The following is a 19,294-nucleotide window of genomic DNA, read 5'->3' on the forward strand; positions in this document are numbered from 1 at the left end:
AAGCTTTCGGTTTGTCCTTCATGAGTTCTTACGGCAGTCTTTGCTCCTTCATACATATCCTGTATAGCTTGGATATATGCTACTCGTACTCCTTTCTTCTCTAAAATCCTCCAAAGAATGTCTCTTGGGACCCTATCATACGCTTTTTCCAAATCTATAAAGACCATGTGTAAATCCTTTTTCCCATCTCTATATCTTTCCATCAATCTTCGTAAGAGATAGATTGCCTCCATGGTTGAGCGCCCTGGCATGAACCCGAATTGGTTGTCCGAAACCCGTGTCTCTTGCCTCAATCTATGCTCAATGACTCTCTCCCAGAGCTTTATTGTATGACTCATGAGCTTAATTCCCCTATAGTTCATGCAATTTTGTACATCGCCCTTATTCTTGTAGATAGGCACCAAAGTGCTCATTCGCCACTCATTCGGCATCTTCTTCGTTTTCAAAATCCTATTGAAAAGGTCAGTGAGCCATGTTATACCTGTCTCTCCCAAAACTTTCCACACTTCGATTGGTATATCGTCTGGGCCTACTGCTTTTCTATGCTTCATATTCTTCAAAGCTACACCCACTTCTTCCTTCCGGATTCTACGATAAAAAGAGTAGTTTCTACACTCTTCTGAGTTACTCAACTCCCCTAAAGAAGCACTCCTTTCATGTCCTTCATTGAAAAGATTATGAAAATAACCTTTCCATCTGTCTTTAACCGCGTTCTCTGTAGCAAGAACCTTTCCATCCTCATCCTTGATGCACCTCACTTGGTTTAGGTCCTTTGTCTTCTTTTCCCTTGCTCTAGCTAGTTTATAGATATCAAACTCTCCTTCTTTGGTATCTAGTCGCTTATACATATCGTCATAAGCCGCTAACTTAGCTTCTCTCACAACTTTCTTCGCCTCTTGCTTCGCTTTTCTATACCTTTCACCATTTTCATCGGTCCTATCCTTGTATAAGGCTTTACAACATTCCTTCTTAGCCTTCACCTTTGCTTGTACCTCCTCATTCCACCACCAAGATTCCTTTTGGTGTGGGGCAAAGCCCTTGGACTCTCCTAATACCTCTTTTGCTACTTTTCGGATACAACTAGCCATGGAATCCCACATTTGGTTAGCTTCCCCCTCTCTATCCCACACACACTGGGTGATTACTTTCTCTTTGAAAATGGCTTGTTTTTCTTCTTTTAGATTCCACCATCTAGTCCTTGGGCACTTCCAAGTCTTGTTCTTTTTTCTCACTCTTTTGATATGTACATCCATCACCAACAAGCGATGTTGATTAGTCACGCTCTCTCCTGGTATAACTTTGCAATCCTTACAAGTTATACGATCCCCTTTCCTCATTAGAAGAAAATCTATTTGTGTTTTTGACGACCCACTCTTGTAGGTGATCACATGTTCTTATCTCTTCTTAAAGAAGGTGTTGGCTAAGAAGAGATCATATGCCATTGCAAAATCCAAGATAGCTTCCCCATCCTCGTTTCTCTCCCCAAAACCATGGCCACCATGAAAATCTCCATAGTTGCCTGTCTCCCTGCCCACGTGTCCATTTAAATCTCCTCCTATAAATAACTTCTCCGTCTGAGCAATTCCTTGCACCAAGTCTCCAAGGTCTTCCCAAAATTTCTCCTTCGAACTCGTATCCAACCCTACTTGAGGTGTGTACGCACTAATCACATTGATAAGTTCTTGTCCTATTACAATCTTGATTGCCATGATTCTATCTCCTACCCTCTTGACATCTACAACATCTTGTGTCAAGGTCTTGTCCACGATGATGCCAACACCGTTTCTCGTTCTATTTGTGCCCGAATACCATAGTTTAAACCCTGAGTTTTCTAGATCCTTTGCCTTACGACCAACCCACTTAGTTTCTTGTAGGCACATAATATTTATCCTTCTCCTCACCATAACTTCTACTACTTCCATAGATTTTCCCGTCAAGGTTCCTATATTCCACGTTCCTAAACGCATTTTGCTCTCTTTACTTTTATTCCCTTTTCATTTTCTTATGTGAACTTGCATTAGATGTTACTCAACATATGTATGAGCTGCGGCAACTGTCCACCAGATACGTAGTCTTCGTTCAGGATTGATGACCCCTCAGTCTGATATTGAGAACTTTCTTCCGGTGGACAGAAATCGATGTGTCAATGAATTATGAGTTAATCTACTTTTTCTTAGCCATTGGGATTATTGACTTGGCCTATAAATACCCATGTGCGCAATCAAGCAAGTTAGGACTCTTGACCTGGCCTTTTAAAATGATAGTTACATAAATAACTAAAAGAATGAAAAAAAAAAAAGTTTTAGTTGTCCTTAATTAATGTATCCTAGCATTGAAATCATAATGTCATGTTCGACATGTTACCTTTTTTCTTCCACATTTTCTGATGCGCTATTGGTCATGCGATCATCATATTGTTGCAGCTAGTTGGGGGTAATTCCTTAATATATTCTCGCCTTTTTCCCCATACAAATTGATGTATCGTCGTGTATATATATACGCTCTCTCTCCAGCCATTAATGCAAGAGCTTGATGAAGTGGAGAAGATAAACGCAAAACTCTCTGCTGCAGCTGAAGAGGGTCCCACTGGAGCATCGTAAGAAAAATGAGAGAACTGCTTTCTGGGGCAGATGTTGGGTTAGTTAACTAGTTTCTGGAGCTTATGCCTGTATTGGAAATGTATATGGCATGCAGATTGTAAAACATCATGCCAAGGAGATTGGGCGTCAAGGACAACGTGGTGTTTGCTGATTTCTTCTGTAATCCCGATCGCCTGAGGTGTCAAGTTCGGGAGCTGAATTATTGTATATACCAAAGCAGTCTAGGGTCCTAATAGTTCTGTACTCAAATTTATAAAGTCAAATCTCAACTAGTGTGATTCTGTTTTCACTTTTGAAAGATGCTTTGGTTTAGTGTTCTGGTCTTGATCTTAGTGCATCATGCGTGTGCTTTTATTGCCCCAACTTTTTGAACCTCAACTTACTTAACTAGTATGCAGTAAGTTTGGTCATAGACTAATGGATTCACGATTCATCTCTTATATATTGCATAAGAATATCTGGGTCTCAGTTTCTGCGAGGTTTTAAACAATCTAGCTTATGTTTATGTCATGCGGAATATATTTTTCTTAATTGAAGCTTGCTGAATGCTTGATTGCGTTGTTGACTGCAGAACTCGCCGTGTGACCCATGCTTGACACACTGTTGCTTGCACTGCCAAGAGCACAGGGAGATGCAGGGACGCCTCTCGGACAATGCTGTGATGCCAGTGAGGATTGGAGGCATTTTAAATTTAAAGGCATCTTAAATTTAAAAAAGATTTCACTTCTAATTGGAGACATTGTCAATTTAAAAAGTTTATGGCTTCAATGTGCAGGCAATGAAAGGCTTAGGAGTCTAGGACCCTACACAGCTTTTGTAAATACAATAATTCAGCTCTCGAACTTGACAGTGTCAGAGCAGTTAGCTCCCAAACCTGACGCTCGACCCCATCCTCGACTGGATCTGCTCCAGCCTCTGCCCCGTCTACCTCTCTCCCGAGCTCTAGCGGTTACCTCGTTGCCTCTATCTCCTAACCATTTGATATTTTGAAGATTTGTAATTTATGTAATTCTGATTTATATTTTGTTCGGATATGAGCAATTATACAGAAGGGGAAGCTATTGGAGGTAAAATTCTTGTTTCTGTTGTTTTCAATCACCATTGTTGAGTTTTTATTGTGTTTGAACTTGAAAGTATATGGATTGATATACGTGTTGGTTTTGCAGGGGGCAGATTTGAACTTTGCTTACGAATGCATTTCAGCCTTTGCTTCGAGGCCAGACAACCAGGAGGCAGTTTTCGCAGCCGAGGAGAGCGACTCAAAGATATTCTTGGTATGGTACTTTTGCCACATATATTTTTGCTCTATTTATACACTTTCTGTTATTTTTCCTCTAGTGTCTGTTTCCTAGCATTTGCTTTCATTTAGTGATACATCAGTCAATCCATACTTTTTAATTCTGGCCTGTACATGAGGATCGAGATGAGATTTGGCACCTTATAAAATTTCTTGCTTCGGGTATCATTTATTTGATTCGTTTATTTCATTTTTCCTGCTGGTATATCATAGCGAGAAAGGGAGGAATTTTAAGGAAAGGATAAACGTACAGAAATATGCAGGGAACTAGCATGCCTACAAAACTCTTTGTAGTTCATGTAACAAAAAATCTATGCTTGGTCTTTGCATATTAGGGCTACTTCTATTTGGTGAAAGTAGCTTCCTGGTGTCGCTTTATTCTATATTAACGATGAAAAGAGATCGAGGGTAAGTCAAGTGTGAAACGGTTTTTGGATGTGCTTGAGTTCATGTTTATGCATGCTATTTGGTACTAGCTAAGTTTTTGTTTCTCAGACTTTCAGCCATATATAATTGGAGATTCATCTTGTTTCAAGGAGCTAAATCAGTGTTTTGCTAAGCAGTTGGACCTGGTGTGTAGATAGTTCTCCCTTTCTCTAGGCATTGATAATCTTAATTACTGATTGGGTATGGATGCCCATCCTTTTCTTTTCCTGTTTGAAAGTTGCTTATCATTGTCAGCCAGTGTTGCTTTCACTTAGGTCGGAACTTTATCCAGCATTGCTGCAACTTACTTCTCAGATATCCATCAATACTTCATGCCAGCTTTTATTTCTAGATCATCTGAAACTCTGTTGCTGTTTTCCGTTCTTTCGGGAATAATTTCAAGATCGCTATTTATTGTTCCTATGGCCTTTACTGCTTATTTTTCACTCTTGTATGTATATTTTTTTTCCTCTTCTCTCCGCATCAGGTTTTCAAGATTATTATTTGCAGATTATTTTATTTTATTTTTCTAATATATTACTTGTTCAATTCACTGGTGTGGTAGAGTAGTGATTCCATGTGCATGCAAGATGCTTGTAACTCTTAAATGATTTGTTTCTGTTTGATGCCTCAGCTGGTACCTTTTCAAGTCATAAAGTAATTTGAAGGTTACACACACCAATGAATCAATACACAGCTTTAGTCATGTACAGAAACTTAATATGTATTACAACCATATTTATTCATATCACTATCACTTTGATGCAAATGTTGATTCTTTGCATAATCTAGAGTTACCTAGCTGATGTTTCTATGTTTTTATTCAAATTTTTTCTTCTCAAAAAAAAAAGAGTTACCTAGCTGTTTTAACAGATATAGAGTAGGAAATATTGACTCATTTTAGTTGGTTTTTTTGTTGCAGCAGATTTAGAAAAACCACGTCATCAGCGTGCTCGAGTTTAAACGACTTCGTTCAATGTATGTAACGTTTTCCCCTATTCAGAAAGTTTAACTTATATAAATTGATAGAAGTGATGCCTACTTATTTTGTTGGATTACAGAGTCCTACATCCTCTTAGAGAAACTAGAACAATTGTTGTTATTATATATTCACGCCTTTTATTTCCTTTTAGAAAATATACAAAGAAGCTACAAAAATGTTCCTTTAAGAAAATCTAAAAAGAAGGTACAAAAAAGTTGATAGATTTACAGTATTGTGGAAATTCAATGATATATTCCTTTTGTGTAATCAGAGTGAGAGGGTATATTCTAGTAGTTAATTATTTTACTTCTCTGATACTTGAGAGGTATACAGTGTTATTTGTGTTTTATTTATTTGTATTCTGTACAATCTTCTTCATCTCTCTCTCTCTCTCTCTGCACACATTCTTTGAGATGATGTGGTTTTGATAAGTCAACCATACTTCTGTTGTTTGGATGATTTATCTTTTTTGGGTACTCGAATAGATGCGGTATTTCTATATCTATGACTGGTTAACCTTTTTCTTGTCAACTCTCATGCTGGCAGATTGTTTTGTTGTTAGTAAATTTGGAATCCCTGCTGACTCTGTTACTGTTAAATATTGTGCAGTTTTGGGACAAGTGAAGGACAATGGGTGGAAGCCAAGTTGAGAATGCTAAGCAGCAAGCAATTCTAGTGGCACTTAAATCTCAAGTATCATCAGATGAAGCGCACATTCATCTTGATCTTCATTCCCTTAGGTACAATGCATTTTTACTCGTCAATTTATTATGCTTCGTATAGTGGTAGACTTCAATTGTTTCTTACCTGCTACATTTCACAATTTTCTTTTAATAGAGTATCTTAATATGTGTGCAGGAGAAAGCATGCAGAACTTGTTGGAGAACTATCAAATTCTTATCACAAGAGAAATTATTATCTGAGGTTTAAATGTGTTCTTTGTTTTCAAGTTTCCTACATTTACCTGTTATATCTAAATTTCCAAAATCTTCTGCAGCAAAAAAGTTGGATTCTAGTTGTAGTCATAGAGAGGACCCCGACAAGGAAAGGATCATGGACATGGTACCTGATAAACGTTGCTCGTATACTTTCTTTATTTCCCGGAGGTTATGAACCTCCCCGTTTAAGCATGAAATTTTCCTTCCATGGTTCCATCCTTTCTTATCTTCTGGGGTTCTCGTTATGTTTGTATTCTTGGGGGCGTGCATACTCTCTTACTCTTACAAGATTCTTCTGTATGCTTATTTCTGCCTTCAAAACCCATTCATATCTTCGATTTAGTTTGAGTTACACTGTTTGACTTACTGTGTATTCCAAGCTTAGACTGTTGTGGGTCTTTGTTGGGGAGCTGACTCAACTCCAAGACACATACATATTGCAAGGTATTATTAGTAACGGTACCAATCTAGAACTGTATGATGAAGCAACATCAGGTTATTTGCCTTGTATGGCTCAAAATGTTTGTAGCTAATTTGATCTGATTTATCAACTTGTAGGTGATTAAGACTTGAAGGTTAACCGGCTGAAGTGGTATCTCTCTCTCTCTCTCTCTCTCTCTAGGGTTGTAGACTTCTTAGTCATTTGTCCTCCTTTGCGATATTAACGATTCTCTTATTGTTAGCTGAAACCCGAAACTTAAGTGATTACACAGTGGCATGCTTCAAACCTTCAGTTTTTTTCCTTGCCCCTTTTCCACTATAATGGGCTGTTGATGCTCCTATCTTGTCATTATAAGGTCGTTGCCTGGCATTAATTCAAGCGGCATCTGATGTACAAGAACAAGGAGTGGATGATCAGGACCACTTTTTGCATGGTAACGACAGAATAAACAAACATTTGAAAATATTTCTGTTGGTACTTTTATTCCCTTTTCATTTTTTTATGTGAACTTGCATTAGATGTTTAAGATGCACTATCAACATATGTATGAGCTGCGGCAACTGTCCACCAGATACGTAGTCTTCGTTCCGGATTGATGACCCCTCAGTCTGATATTGAGAACTCTCTTCCGGTGGACAGAAAGCATTAGGACTCTTGAGTTTATTCCTGCTCACTGCAAATGGTAGGATTTCTACACACGACTCATTAGTTAATGAATTTACAGCCCAATATAAAAGAATATCCATTGCTTACTTCATATCTACTGTTGATGAGGTGCTGACCTATATACTATTGATGGTCGTTGTAGCCATCATCACATACAAGCCTAGCTTTGTATGGTATTGTTTCCATTCATATGGACAGTAATGGCACGTAGTCGTAAGACATTTTGCCTGCTCTTTGGTATCTTTCTGCTCATTCACTTTGAAAATTCGATGGCTGAATGGATCTACATCCATACGGTACATTGAATACGTTAGCAAAGAAGTCCTGCTGGAACGCTTATAGCCTGATATGACAAGAACTTCTATACAATATGGTGTTTGCTGATTTCTTCTGTAATCCCGATCGCCTGAGGAGTCAAGTTCGGGAGCTGAATTATTGTATATACCAAAGCAGTCTAGGGTCCTAATAGTTTTGTACTCAAATTTATAAGGTCAAATCTCATCTAGTGTGATTCTGTTTTCAATTATTGTATGCATCAAAGCCGTGTTTGTTCAAACTTTAATGAGGCACCATTTCTCTCGTTCATACCAGTTCACTTTTACTTATTATCCAGAGGCTTGTAGTTAGATAGGTAGAGCAAGCACTGAGGCTTACATTTCACTAAACCACTTCCAAGTTTGTTTGATATTGTGCCTGTTTTCATCTCGCCTAATTGAAAATACTGTGCACTGCTATTACTATTACTAATAGACTGTCGTGTACAGCCCCGATGAATCGACAACATAACAAAGAAGCAAAGTAACGACACTTTCCCAAATCTAAGCTTGAAAAACCACTCAAATTAAAATCCGGAATGAGAAAATTAATGGTACACGAATGATCCACAGGTTTGCAAAAAATAAGAATTACAAGTCTGGTGCATTATAGAAACTACAAGCTACTTTAATTAGCAACGAGTTTTACCTGAAGGTGATCGATCTTACTGGTTACACATTATTTAGTTTGTAAATTTGGACTATAAATTTTACCTCCCTAGCATTACTCTTTTTGATAAATAGATAGGTACTACAAGCTACTTTAATTAGCAACGAGTTTGAACATGAGTGCAAGAGAGAACAGAGATCCATCGTCTCGATAAATTAGTCATAGCCCACATGTGTCATTTTTGGCTCCTTAAACTTTTGAAATGCCTTTGTTTTTTAATTATTAGAGAGAAGACAAAAGAACGGTACTAGTCCTCCCCCTACCCTCCTCTACCCCTTCTGCTGCTGCCCAGCACAGAAGAAGGAAAAACAGAAAACGCTTTATAGCTTCCCTCCCTTTCTCCCAAACAAAAATTATCAAGTTTTTGCTGCTTTTCACTTGAAGGTGAAGGCAGCTTTAAAATTTATATTTTTACATGGCTTTGATAAGTATAGCTTAAACTCTCTCTCTCACACATACACAGAGGCAGCTTTAAAATTCATATTTTTACATGGCTTTGATGAATGTGTCCATTTCTTTTTTTGTTTTGCGGTAAGTCTCCTAACTTCTTTGCTAACTGTTTTAGGTGCACTCTATTTCAAAGTTTGCAGCAATGCTATTTGCATTTCGACAACTGGGCGGCCTATACTGACTGACACGACGGGTATGAAATCACCGTTAAACCTTCATTTAGAATTGGCTCACTTGCTTCCACTTTTACTGGCATTCATTACTCCCTCTTTCTTAGGGTATTTTATGCTTCATGTGCACTTTAACTCACACAAAATAGAACATCTTAATTTGGAGAACCGTGTCTTGTTGAAATCTTGTTTCAAGCTTGAAGATGTCTGAATTTGGTTGAAAGACGGGGCACAAGTATTGTTCATAATATAGCGATAGCTCACTGTGGTTAACATGTTATGTTTCCTTTTAAAATGATAGTTACATAAATAACTAAAAGAATGAAAGAAAAAAAAAAAAGTTCTAGTTGTCCTTAATTAATGTATCCTAGCATTGAAATCATAATGTCATGTTCGACATGTTACCTTTTTTCTTCCACATTCTCTGATCCGCTATTGGTCATGCGCGCATCATATTGTTGCAGCTAGTTGGGGGTAGTTCCTTAATATATTCTCGCCTTTTTCCCCATACAAATTGATATATCGTCGTGTATATATATACTTTCTCTCTCCAGCCATTAATGCAAGAGCTTGATGACGTGGAGAAGATAAACGCAACACTCTCTGCTGCAGCTGAAGAGGGGACGCTGGAGCATCGTAAGAAAAATGAGATAACTGCTTTCTGGGGCAGATGTTGGGTTAGTTAACTAGTTTCTGGAGCTTATGCCTGTATTGGAAATATATATGGCATGCAGATTGTAAAACATCATGCCAAGGAGATTGGGCGTCAAGGACAACGTGGTGTTTGCTGATTTCTTCTGTAATCCCGATCGCCTGAGGAGTCAAGTTCGGGAGCTGAATTATTGTATATACCAAAGCAGTCTAGGGTCCTAATAGTTCTGTACTCATATTTATAAAGTCAAATCTCAACTAGTGTGATTCTGTTTTCAGTTATTGTATGCATCAAAGCCGTGTTTGTTCAAACTTTAACGAAGCACCATTTCTCTCGTTCATACCAGTTCAGTTTTACTTATTATCCAGAGGCTTGTACTTAGATAGGTAGAGCAAGCACTGAGGCTTACATTTCACTAAACCACTTCCAAGTTTGTTTGATTTTGTGCCTGTTTTCATCTCGCCTAATTGAAAATACTGTGCACTGCTATTACCATTACTAATAGACTGTCGTGTACAGCCCCGATGAATCGACAACATAACAAAGAAGCAAAGTAACAACACATTCCCAAATCTAAGCTTGAAAATCCACTCAAATTAAAATCCGGAATGAGAAAATTAATGGTACACGAATGATCCACAGGTTTGCAAAAAATAAGAATTACAAGTTTTGAGGCTTCCTGTCCAACAGAAGAAGCTGAATAAACTTCTACATCCGTGCTCCATTTGGTTTTTGATTAAACTTCCACATCCGTTGGTCTTGCATACTTCACCAAATCAAATGCCCTACAACAACAACAACATCCAATCAAAGTCACTAGCATGAAAGAAATCAAAACATATCAAACAAACTATGATCAACTAATAGCGTTGAAATACCTGCAGCTCATCATTGAGGGCCCTCATGAACCGTCTGCGTTCATTATAGCCAGCTAGTACTTCTCTCTGTATTGCTTGGGCGCGTTTCAATGCTTGCAACGATTCTTCTAATTGCTGTTGGGATGCCACATTTGCTTCAAAAGCTTCCTCTATTTTTTTAAGGGTACCTTGCCCTAAACCACGTTCATTTCTTAGCTGCAGTGCCACTTGAACAGCTCTATTCACTGCAACAGTTGCCCTTTCATGGTACAACTGTTCTGCTAAGTTTGGTCTGCATATCAAGAAAAGTTATAAACATCAAACCCAGCCACAAAATATAAATGAGATATAAGTGCATTTAATAACTTACTTACCCCATATACCATTTGACAAAAGAGCCAAGTAGGAAGTTGATATATCGCACCACAAGGAGCGGTGCAATAAGCAAATAAATTGAAGCGAAAAGTTGTCCACCAGTAGACTGGAAGGCAAAGTCGCCGTACCCAACCGTTGTCACCGAGATGACGTTGAAGTACCAGACTTCTCCCTTGTTCATACTAACTTTCTTCTCCTCATCCTCTGTATGCTCCACCTCCAGTTGGCGTATTACTCCAGGCCCTAATATTAACACCAGAAGAAGCAGACAAAATGTTGCCGAACCGATCTGATGCAACCTAGGCTTTTGATAAAATCTACTCTTGGAAGCCGCCCAAGATAAGAGAGTGCCAATGGCATTGTCAATGGTACACATGGCTGGATTTGAAAAAAGGCATGCAAGTATCACTATGAACCACTTTGATTCAGTTGTATTTGGGACGCAGTCACCATACCCCACCGTTGTTGTGGTAACAACAGTGAAGTAGACGGCCTCTACGAAGCCCTTGAATCCCGGTTTCTGACTTGCCTTAGTCCTGTTGAAGTAGGCGCCCATACCTAATCCGAATGCAACCATCAGTCCCACACCACGCAGTATTAACAACCACCGTTCGGCTCCTGGATTGGTTGCCGGATTACCGCCTCTTTCGTTATCCATCAAAAGCCTAGCAAGTCCTTTAACAACCATAATTCATATATCAATATATATTAACCCGAAAACGCCAAAAACGCAGGGGACCCAAAACCCAGAAAACAAGTTGACACAACAGCAACTCATAAATCATTGGCTTCAAACGTAAACAATTAAACTCGAAAAAAAAAGAAAAGCATACAACTTTCTGTTCATAATATAAAATCATTAAAGCAAGTAAACAAGTTTGAGCAAATCATTTCATAATTTTGTTCTCTTGAACTAGCGCTTACATATGGGAAACCCAAAATGACCCAAACTCGTAAAACTGACTATCCAAACCATCCATTAAGCAAGCAAAAGATTGACTAGAAAAAACCCATCAATAAAGCAAACGATGAACGAGAAACAACAAACACATTTTCTATGTACCTGAGGAGTCGAAAACGGAGACGGAATCGGAGATGGTGGTGGCTGCCGTTTGTGAAAGTAAAACCTTGGGAAAAAAAATGATAAATGAGTATTAGCAAGCAATCTGAGCTAAAAAACGGAGAGAAGGCTTTGCCTTTGTACCTGAGCAGTCGGAGAAGGTGGTTGCCTTAGGTGGGGTGAGTGCGTCCGTCGATGGAGAGAGGGAGAGAGAGAGTTGTGAGATACTGAGGAAGGAGGTTGCCTGAGTCTGGGCAAAATTATAAAGACAAATTTTAAGCTACACTACCTATTACTTACACTATGACCATCTGAGGCCAAACTCCTTCCTGCAAAAATGAATAACAACTGATGTTTTTCCATGTTTGTATGAACCAGCAGTCCTTTCGTGTCCTCTATGCATGGACCTTTGACCATACAAATTGGTTGCTTATAATTGTAGTGAAACTTTAAGGGTATATATGTCATCTGATATGTGGTGAAATTAAAAAAAAAAAATGAGGGAAAGAAAATGCTATTTAAAAGTTTTCTCGTGCTCCGTTGTCAGCATGGTATGCAGCGGACAATACAATATTGAGGGTCAAAGATATTCTTTTATTTTATTTTTGCAATTCGGACACTCGAAAACTCCGGTGGATTATAGAAAAGCCCCTGAGTTTTTACGTTGGGTTTCAAGATTGTATGTTCGTTCCTACTGGTTACACAATATTTAGTTTGTAAATTTGATTTACAAATTTTGCCTCTCTAACATTATTCTTTTTGATAAATAGATATATACTATAAACTACTTTAACTAGCAACTAAGACGACTTCGAACATGAGTGCAAGAGAGAATAGAGATTCATCGTCTCGATGGTTGGAAAATTTAATAAAAAAAGGTCATACCCAGTGCACAAGGCTTTCGCTTTACGCAGGATCTGGGAGAGGTGAATGTTGGCTAGCCTTACCCCCATTTATGGAGAGGCTGCTCCCAAGTCTCGAACCCAAAACCTACCGCTCATGGGCGAAAGCGCTTGCTATCGCACCAAGTGCGACCTCTACTTAAACGAATGGAAATTAGAAGTGAAGCTTTTTGGTAGAAAGATATGTCTACTTAAATGAAGTGTTGCAACTTTTGACTATTTATGAATAGTCACATACTTTCCAAAGAGGCATCTCACATTCTATAAATAAGGAAGCCCCTATTATCACAAAAATAATTTTTCATTGTTTACATAATCATTACTAGAGTGCACTACATATTAGAGAGTCTCATTGAGTTCATATGAGAGAGTATTCAACACAATCGTGGTTCATGGAGTCTTGTGATTTGGAGTGCTACTATGACAAGGACGTGATCGTTGTATCTTGGGAGACATGCGCCGATCAACCATGAGCACCGTAGTGGGGTGTAAACTTGTCTTAACGACAAAGTGTCCAACACTTGCCTCGACCGTATTTTCTAGGTTTTTTTTAAGGGAACTTTAACGAAAAGCACCCGGTACTGTTCACTTTAACGAAAAACCACATTTTTACACTAAAAAGTCAATCCTGGTACTATTCACTTTACCCTTTATTTTGTCCTTATCATTAAAACTCAAAGTTTTCAAGCCCTTTTCATTAGTTTTCCTTTTTTTTAATTCATTATGTCATGTTCATTTAACATTGGCTACTCATGTGCATGCATTATTGTGATATATAATTGCATGAATTATTTCTTGATTTTATATGTGATTTATTATATCAATTAGACCGTAATTTTCCAACATCGATAAATTAGTCATAACTCACATGTGTCATTTTTGACTCCTTAAACTTTTGAAATGCCTTTGTTTTTTTATTATTAGAGAAAAGACAAAACAATGGTACTAGTCCTCCCCCTACCCGCTTCTCCTTCTGCTGCTGCCCATCACAAAAGAAGGAAAAACAGAACGCTTTCTAGCTTCCCTTTCTCCCAAACAAAAATTATCAAGAAATTAGCAAGTTTTTGCTGCTTTTCACTTGAAGGTGAAGGCAGCTTTAAAATTCATATTTTTACATGGCTTTGATAAATACAACTTAAACTCTATCACACATACAGAGGCAGAGACGATATGCATGCAAGAGTTTCCAAAACCTGCAAAGCTCCGACTTAGCTCCCGCAACTTGACTCCTAAGACAACCAGGATAACAGAAGAAGTCACCAAATGCACCACCGTGTTTTAAAATATGCATGCCATGATTATTTCATTACATGCGAGTACTATGTGATAGCATTACCACATTAATACATGCCTCCGTGTTTGACAGAGATTGGCAAATCTCTGTATTATTCCTTTTGCAACGTTTAACAGTCGCACACCAATTCGGTTGGTATTACCTATCTGATGATTGGATAGGGAGCAACTAGCTACAAATATAATTTGGTTAGCTAATATGTCAAAACTAATTAGCTTAGTTCTAACCGTGTCCACCACCAATGTTTTCACCACCTCTAACAGAAAAACCTCAATCTCTAAATTTGTTTCTTCAATGTATAAAATGTGAGGTTCATAAGCTCCGGGTAATAAATAAAAGAAGAATCAATACAAGCAACATGATTAGCAGGTAGCATGTCCATCATCATTTTCTCACGTGAGTCCTCTCTATGACTCCAATCAGAATTCAAACTTTTTTTCTGCTCGCAGATGAATATGGAAATTTGGATAATAGGCAGGTAAAACATAGGAAACTAAAAACCAAGAACACACGCAAACCTCAGGTCCTAGTAGTAGTGGGTCTCTTCCTTGTAGTTAGAATTTTATAGTTCTCCACCAAGTTCTGCGTGCTTTCTCCTGCACGCATATTAGATGCTCTTTAGTAAAAGAAATATTGGGAAACGTAGCAGATGAGAAACAATTGATGATGGCATTACAATTGTGGTAAACTGATATTTGACCCTTTAAACTATTACTCTAGTTGAAATTGACCATGAATTATTTTTTGGGTAAATTAACCCATGAACTGTTTGAAATTAGCCAATTGACCCCTTGTCAGTAGATTTCATCCACTATTTCGTCAAATTCAAAGGCAAATTAGTATTTCCATCATCAATTCTTACTTGTCAATGATAATTACCAATAAATTTATGACATATGGACAAAAAATAATGTGTAATGACAATGTGAAATGGTCCTTTATGTAAACGTTCATTTTTTTTTTGTTTTCTTATTATGCTATATATTTTACACATTATTTTATGTTCATGTGTCATAATTTTATTGGTAGTTATCATTGACAAGTAAGAATTGATAATAAAATGACTAATTTGCCCTTGAATTTGACGGAATGGTGGACAAAATCTAACGGTAGGAGGTTAACTGGCTGATTTTATATTATTCAGGAGATTAATTTACCAAAAAAAAATAATTCATAGGTTAATTTCAACTTAAGTAGTTCGGGGGAGTCAAACCGCATTTTCCCCTTACAATTGCTTGCTGCCTAGCATTCTCAACTTGGGCTTCCACCCACTGTTCCGTGTACGGGATCTTTCATGTCATGGCAGGATCCTTAGTAAAAACAATAATATATAGTTCGACACGGGCAGGAAAGTATCAGTTTCCCTATTCACTTTGTGGAACAAGGATAGTCGTCGGATCCATTCCTTAGGGATCCTAGGGATAACGAAATCGTGTCCGTTCATCGTATATCGTGCGGCCAGTTTTTGTTAGATACTATTTATATTTGAATTTTAAATTTTAAAATTTAATTAATTTTTGACCGCACGATATACGGTGAACGGATATGATTGCATGATCCCTAGGGAATGGATCCGGCGAGGTGTAGACTTATGAAAGGAGTAACGAGGTGTAAGAACAGAGTAATCTGCTCCAAGTGATTTGAATTTGGAAAGTTAAAATGAGGAATGGTTTCCCTTTCTTATCCTTTCTATGCTTGGATTTTTCCAAAAATTTATAAGAAAAGATTTAGAGGCATTGACTCTTTTTGCAGTTTATGAAAATGTCATAGAAAAATATGGTTCTCAGTCTCCAATTATAGGTTAAGAAATTATACATATACTAAAACCCAACATAAAAACACTGTTCATTAACAGTGAACTACCGAAATTGTCCTCCAATTACTCTTTGGAGTTCTATTTTTTCCGTTTCTGTACAGCAAAGTGGCGGATTTACCCTCTGGCCGCGCGAGGAACTCAGTGAAGTTTACCAATCAACAAGCCTAGGTCCCCTATCAGGTAACCATTATCGACTCACTTCTTGGGGCACTTGGTAAAAAAACCCAATCCCACTTGGGGATGGTTAGTTTCTTTTCCCTCATTGGTTTGGTACCCACGTGTCCATTTGCTTCTAAGCGATGTCGACACGTTAATCTGATTCCAACAGTTGACCCTCCCTTTTCGTTTTTGGTGGGAAAAGTGCTAGAAGGCTCTTCCATTTTCTTCCGTCGCTTTTTTCTCTTCCTCTCTGTTTCTGGGCTTTTCTCCCTGCGTCAATTCTTCGTGTTTCCCTGCTTCTCTCCACCTCCTCCGCCGCCCAAGAACCGCTGGTCAATCTGGTTTCTCTGGCTTTTTCGGATGGCGGCCAAGATTTCGTCAGATGAATGATGGAGGTCAATCGGATCTTGAATACGATTTCTACAGCGAGACTTGCCCAGAAACTGAGACCATTGTGAGGTCGACGATGGCGCAGATTTACTCCCACCAGAAGAATGTCTCTGCTCAGCTGCTGCGCCTCTTCTTCCGTCACTGCTTCATTCAGGTATATCCCAAACCCCAAGATTCTTTTTTTTCTTCGTCTTTGTGGCTATTTCTTATATGGGTTTTGTTATGATTGCTCTGCTTTTAATCTTGATGCTACTTTTCTTCATCTTTGAGGGTTTTTCTCAAATGGGGTTTCTTCCAAATTCTAATCTTGCTCTGGGTTCTCTGACTTTCTTCATTTTTGTGTGGGTTTTTTCTCGAGGTTTTTTGTTTTGATTGTTCTGCATTTTTTGGTTTCTCCTGTGTTCATGGAAAAGTTTGGAACTTTTTCAGAAATTCCCAGAAAACTAACCTTTCCCTTTAGTTTCATGGTTTCTGGTGAATTGGGTAATTCCCAAAATTAACTGTGGTTAATTTGAGCTTGCTTTTTGTTTTTATTTTGTTGGGTAGTATTGATGTGATATCAGTAGCTTTTTGATGAGATTTGATGACAAAGATGAAATCTTTGAGCTTGCTTTTTATTTTTATTTTTTTGGGGTAGTATTGATGTGATGACAAAGATAAAATGTTTATGCATATTATGATGAATTTAATATATTTTCATTTATTTAAAAATAGAGATTATTTGTAAATATAATACCTACAATATTTAACATAGCTTTTTTCTCAATGTCATTTTCCAATGCTTAACGTTTGCTTTTGTTTATGCATTTGATTGAAGTGTTATTGCATTTTTTAACACTTTTAATTGATTCATGTTTATGTTTGAATCAGAAAAAAAACGTTGCTAATGATGTACCTGTGATGATGCAACGTTGATATGCTTCTGTGTCAATTTGGCTTCAATTATTTGGTAAGAGAACTTACTTTAACCCCCCAGTTTAATTCATTTTGTGTTATCAGTTTTCTTAAGTGAAAGCAATAAGTATGTTTTATACGGCATATTTTAAATAATTACATAAAAAATTACTTTCTAAAGATTGATGTGAAAATTTATAAACTGAATTTAAATTTAAGATACGCATGAATGAATTTAGCAAAGAAAACAAAAAATGAGAACTATTTTAAAATTTTTTAAATGTGTTCTAGGGTTTAGTAAGAAAAGTTGTTCCATGAGTTGTGTTTTGAGGTTTACGTTTATAATGTGAATGGAAATATGAATGAAATGCACATACATTATTTTTAGTTTTTTAAGAGATGATGTTCATTGTATGGAGAAAATAACAGCATCATTCCTACATGTTAAGTTTATTTATTTTTTCAATTATTCTGGAGAAAATCTGAGGCCAAGTTCTTCGCTATTCTCAGTTTCTGCTGCTGATCGGCTGTCATCACACTATGTAATGAACTCCTCTTCTTCAAATATATCATCTTCTGATTGTGTAATCTTCGTGGTCTGTTTGGTCTATTCCATTTCCAATTGGATTCTCGCTGTTGGTTCTCTGTTTGAAGTTGGGAAAAACTCATATGTTGCTTTTACAGTTTGATTAACAGTTCTTAATTAGAACTGGCGAATTCTTTTACTAAACATTTTTTTTTCTCATATTTCTAATGTTGGAGGTTCATTCTGATTTGAGATGGAAATTAATGTTATCAAGAGTTTAAAATGTGATGTAAGACAGAAACTATTATGATTTTGTAGAGAAAATAACCTTTTAAATGAAACTAAGCTGTAAAAACAAAGTCAAGGTTAGGTTAAAGGGTTTAAGAGAGTAAATTTGGGATTATGAAGGGTTAGAGAGGTATGGGTGGGATTGGTTGAAGGATTTGATGGAAGCTAATTCTTAATTCTGATGCCGTTAAAAAAAAAAAAGTCAAGGATAAGTTGAAGGGTTAGAAAGAAACTATAGTGGAATTAATTGGAAATGAACCATTCACTTGAAATTGATATATTTTTAGGTGTATTCGGAATACAAAGTAGTATAATAAGTGGTATATGTGGTTTATATTTTCTGTACTTTTTCTTATAATCTCTTATGCCTTGGTCTAATTACTTTCTTGAATTCGATCTGTTTTTGTAGAAACTTGGTTGCATGGCAAGTTGGAAACGCACAAAAGTTTGATTGCGTCCTATAGAATTGCCAGAGAAGGTCATCTCCATTTCGTGCAAAATCAAACTTATTTATGCACACACAAACACTAGGTAAACACGCTTTAACCTTATTTTGTTCATGATATAATTCTACTGTATAAATTTATTTCAATTAGTTACACAATTCAGGGTTTATATTTGCATCTTTTGCAGTTATTCCGATGGCTTCCTTGGGCCAATCATGAAGGGAATCAGCTCGAAGACGATCTATGTATATATTTTTTGTTGTAATTTCGAGTAGTATTAGTTATGATGCTGGAATCTTTAGCACAAGATATTCCTCTGGTGGAGGTACACAAAGTTCTTTTATCTTTTTTTTGTTCAATCCCACTGCCTTCCTTTCTTTTTTGTCTTCAAGTTTTATTTGAGACTCCAAGGCGCGTTTACGTAACCGTAATCAAAATTGAGGAATTGGATTGATGAGGAATTGAATTGAGGAGGAATTGGATTGAGGAGGAGTCATAATCGGATTCTTATTGAAGCATTTTACTTAAATGTTCTGGAATCGAAGTAAAATGAAACGAAATTCGTATAAGTTGTTTACTAATTCATCTGAATCGTAATAGAAATTAATATGATTATTAAAATGCCCTTATTCTTTTTGTTTTATTTCTTTTCCATATTTTTTAATAATATTTTCATTAGT

At 37.2% G+C, this 19,294-nt stretch overlaps 3 long non-coding RNA genes across 4 annotated transcripts; all 3 read left to right on the forward strand.

Annotated features, from left to right (window-relative positions):
- Positions 1-2,887: 2,887 nt before the first annotated feature.
- On the forward strand, positions 2,888-6,839 carry LOC126623125 (uncharacterized). 2 transcript variants are annotated; one of them, XR_007623633.1, is made up of 8 exons: positions 2,888-3,267; positions 3,376-3,667; positions 3,767-3,874; positions 5,246-5,301; positions 5,915-6,045; positions 6,164-6,229; positions 6,303-6,687; positions 6,802-6,839. It is a non-coding gene; the product is annotated as an uncharacterized LOC126623125 (long non-coding RNA). The 2 variants fall into 2 exon arrangements; XR_007623632.1 differs by having other exon boundaries at positions 6,164-6,687.
- Positions 6,840-7,042: 203 nt separating this feature from the next.
- Positions 7,043-7,583, forward strand: LOC126623131 (uncharacterized). Its single transcript, XR_007623639.1, has 2 exons — positions 7,043-7,118; positions 7,204-7,583. It is a non-coding gene; the product is annotated as an uncharacterized LOC126623131 (long non-coding RNA).
- An 8,741-nt stretch (positions 7,584-16,324) lies between these two features.
- On the forward strand, positions 16,325-18,756 carry LOC126623124 (uncharacterized). The gene is made up of 4 exons (XR_007623631.1): positions 16,325-16,614; positions 17,331-17,409; positions 17,865-17,896; positions 18,578-18,756. It is a non-coding gene; the product is annotated as an uncharacterized LOC126623124 (long non-coding RNA).
- The last annotated feature ends 538 nt before the right edge of the window (positions 18,757-19,294 follow it).

The sequence above is a fragment of the Malus sylvestris genome, chromosome 5 (genome assembly GCF_916048215.2).
Source record: "Malus sylvestris chromosome 5, drMalSylv7.2, whole genome shotgun sequence".
NCBI classification, from domain to species: domain Eukaryota; kingdom Viridiplantae; phylum Streptophyta; class Magnoliopsida; order Rosales; family Rosaceae; genus Malus; species Malus sylvestris.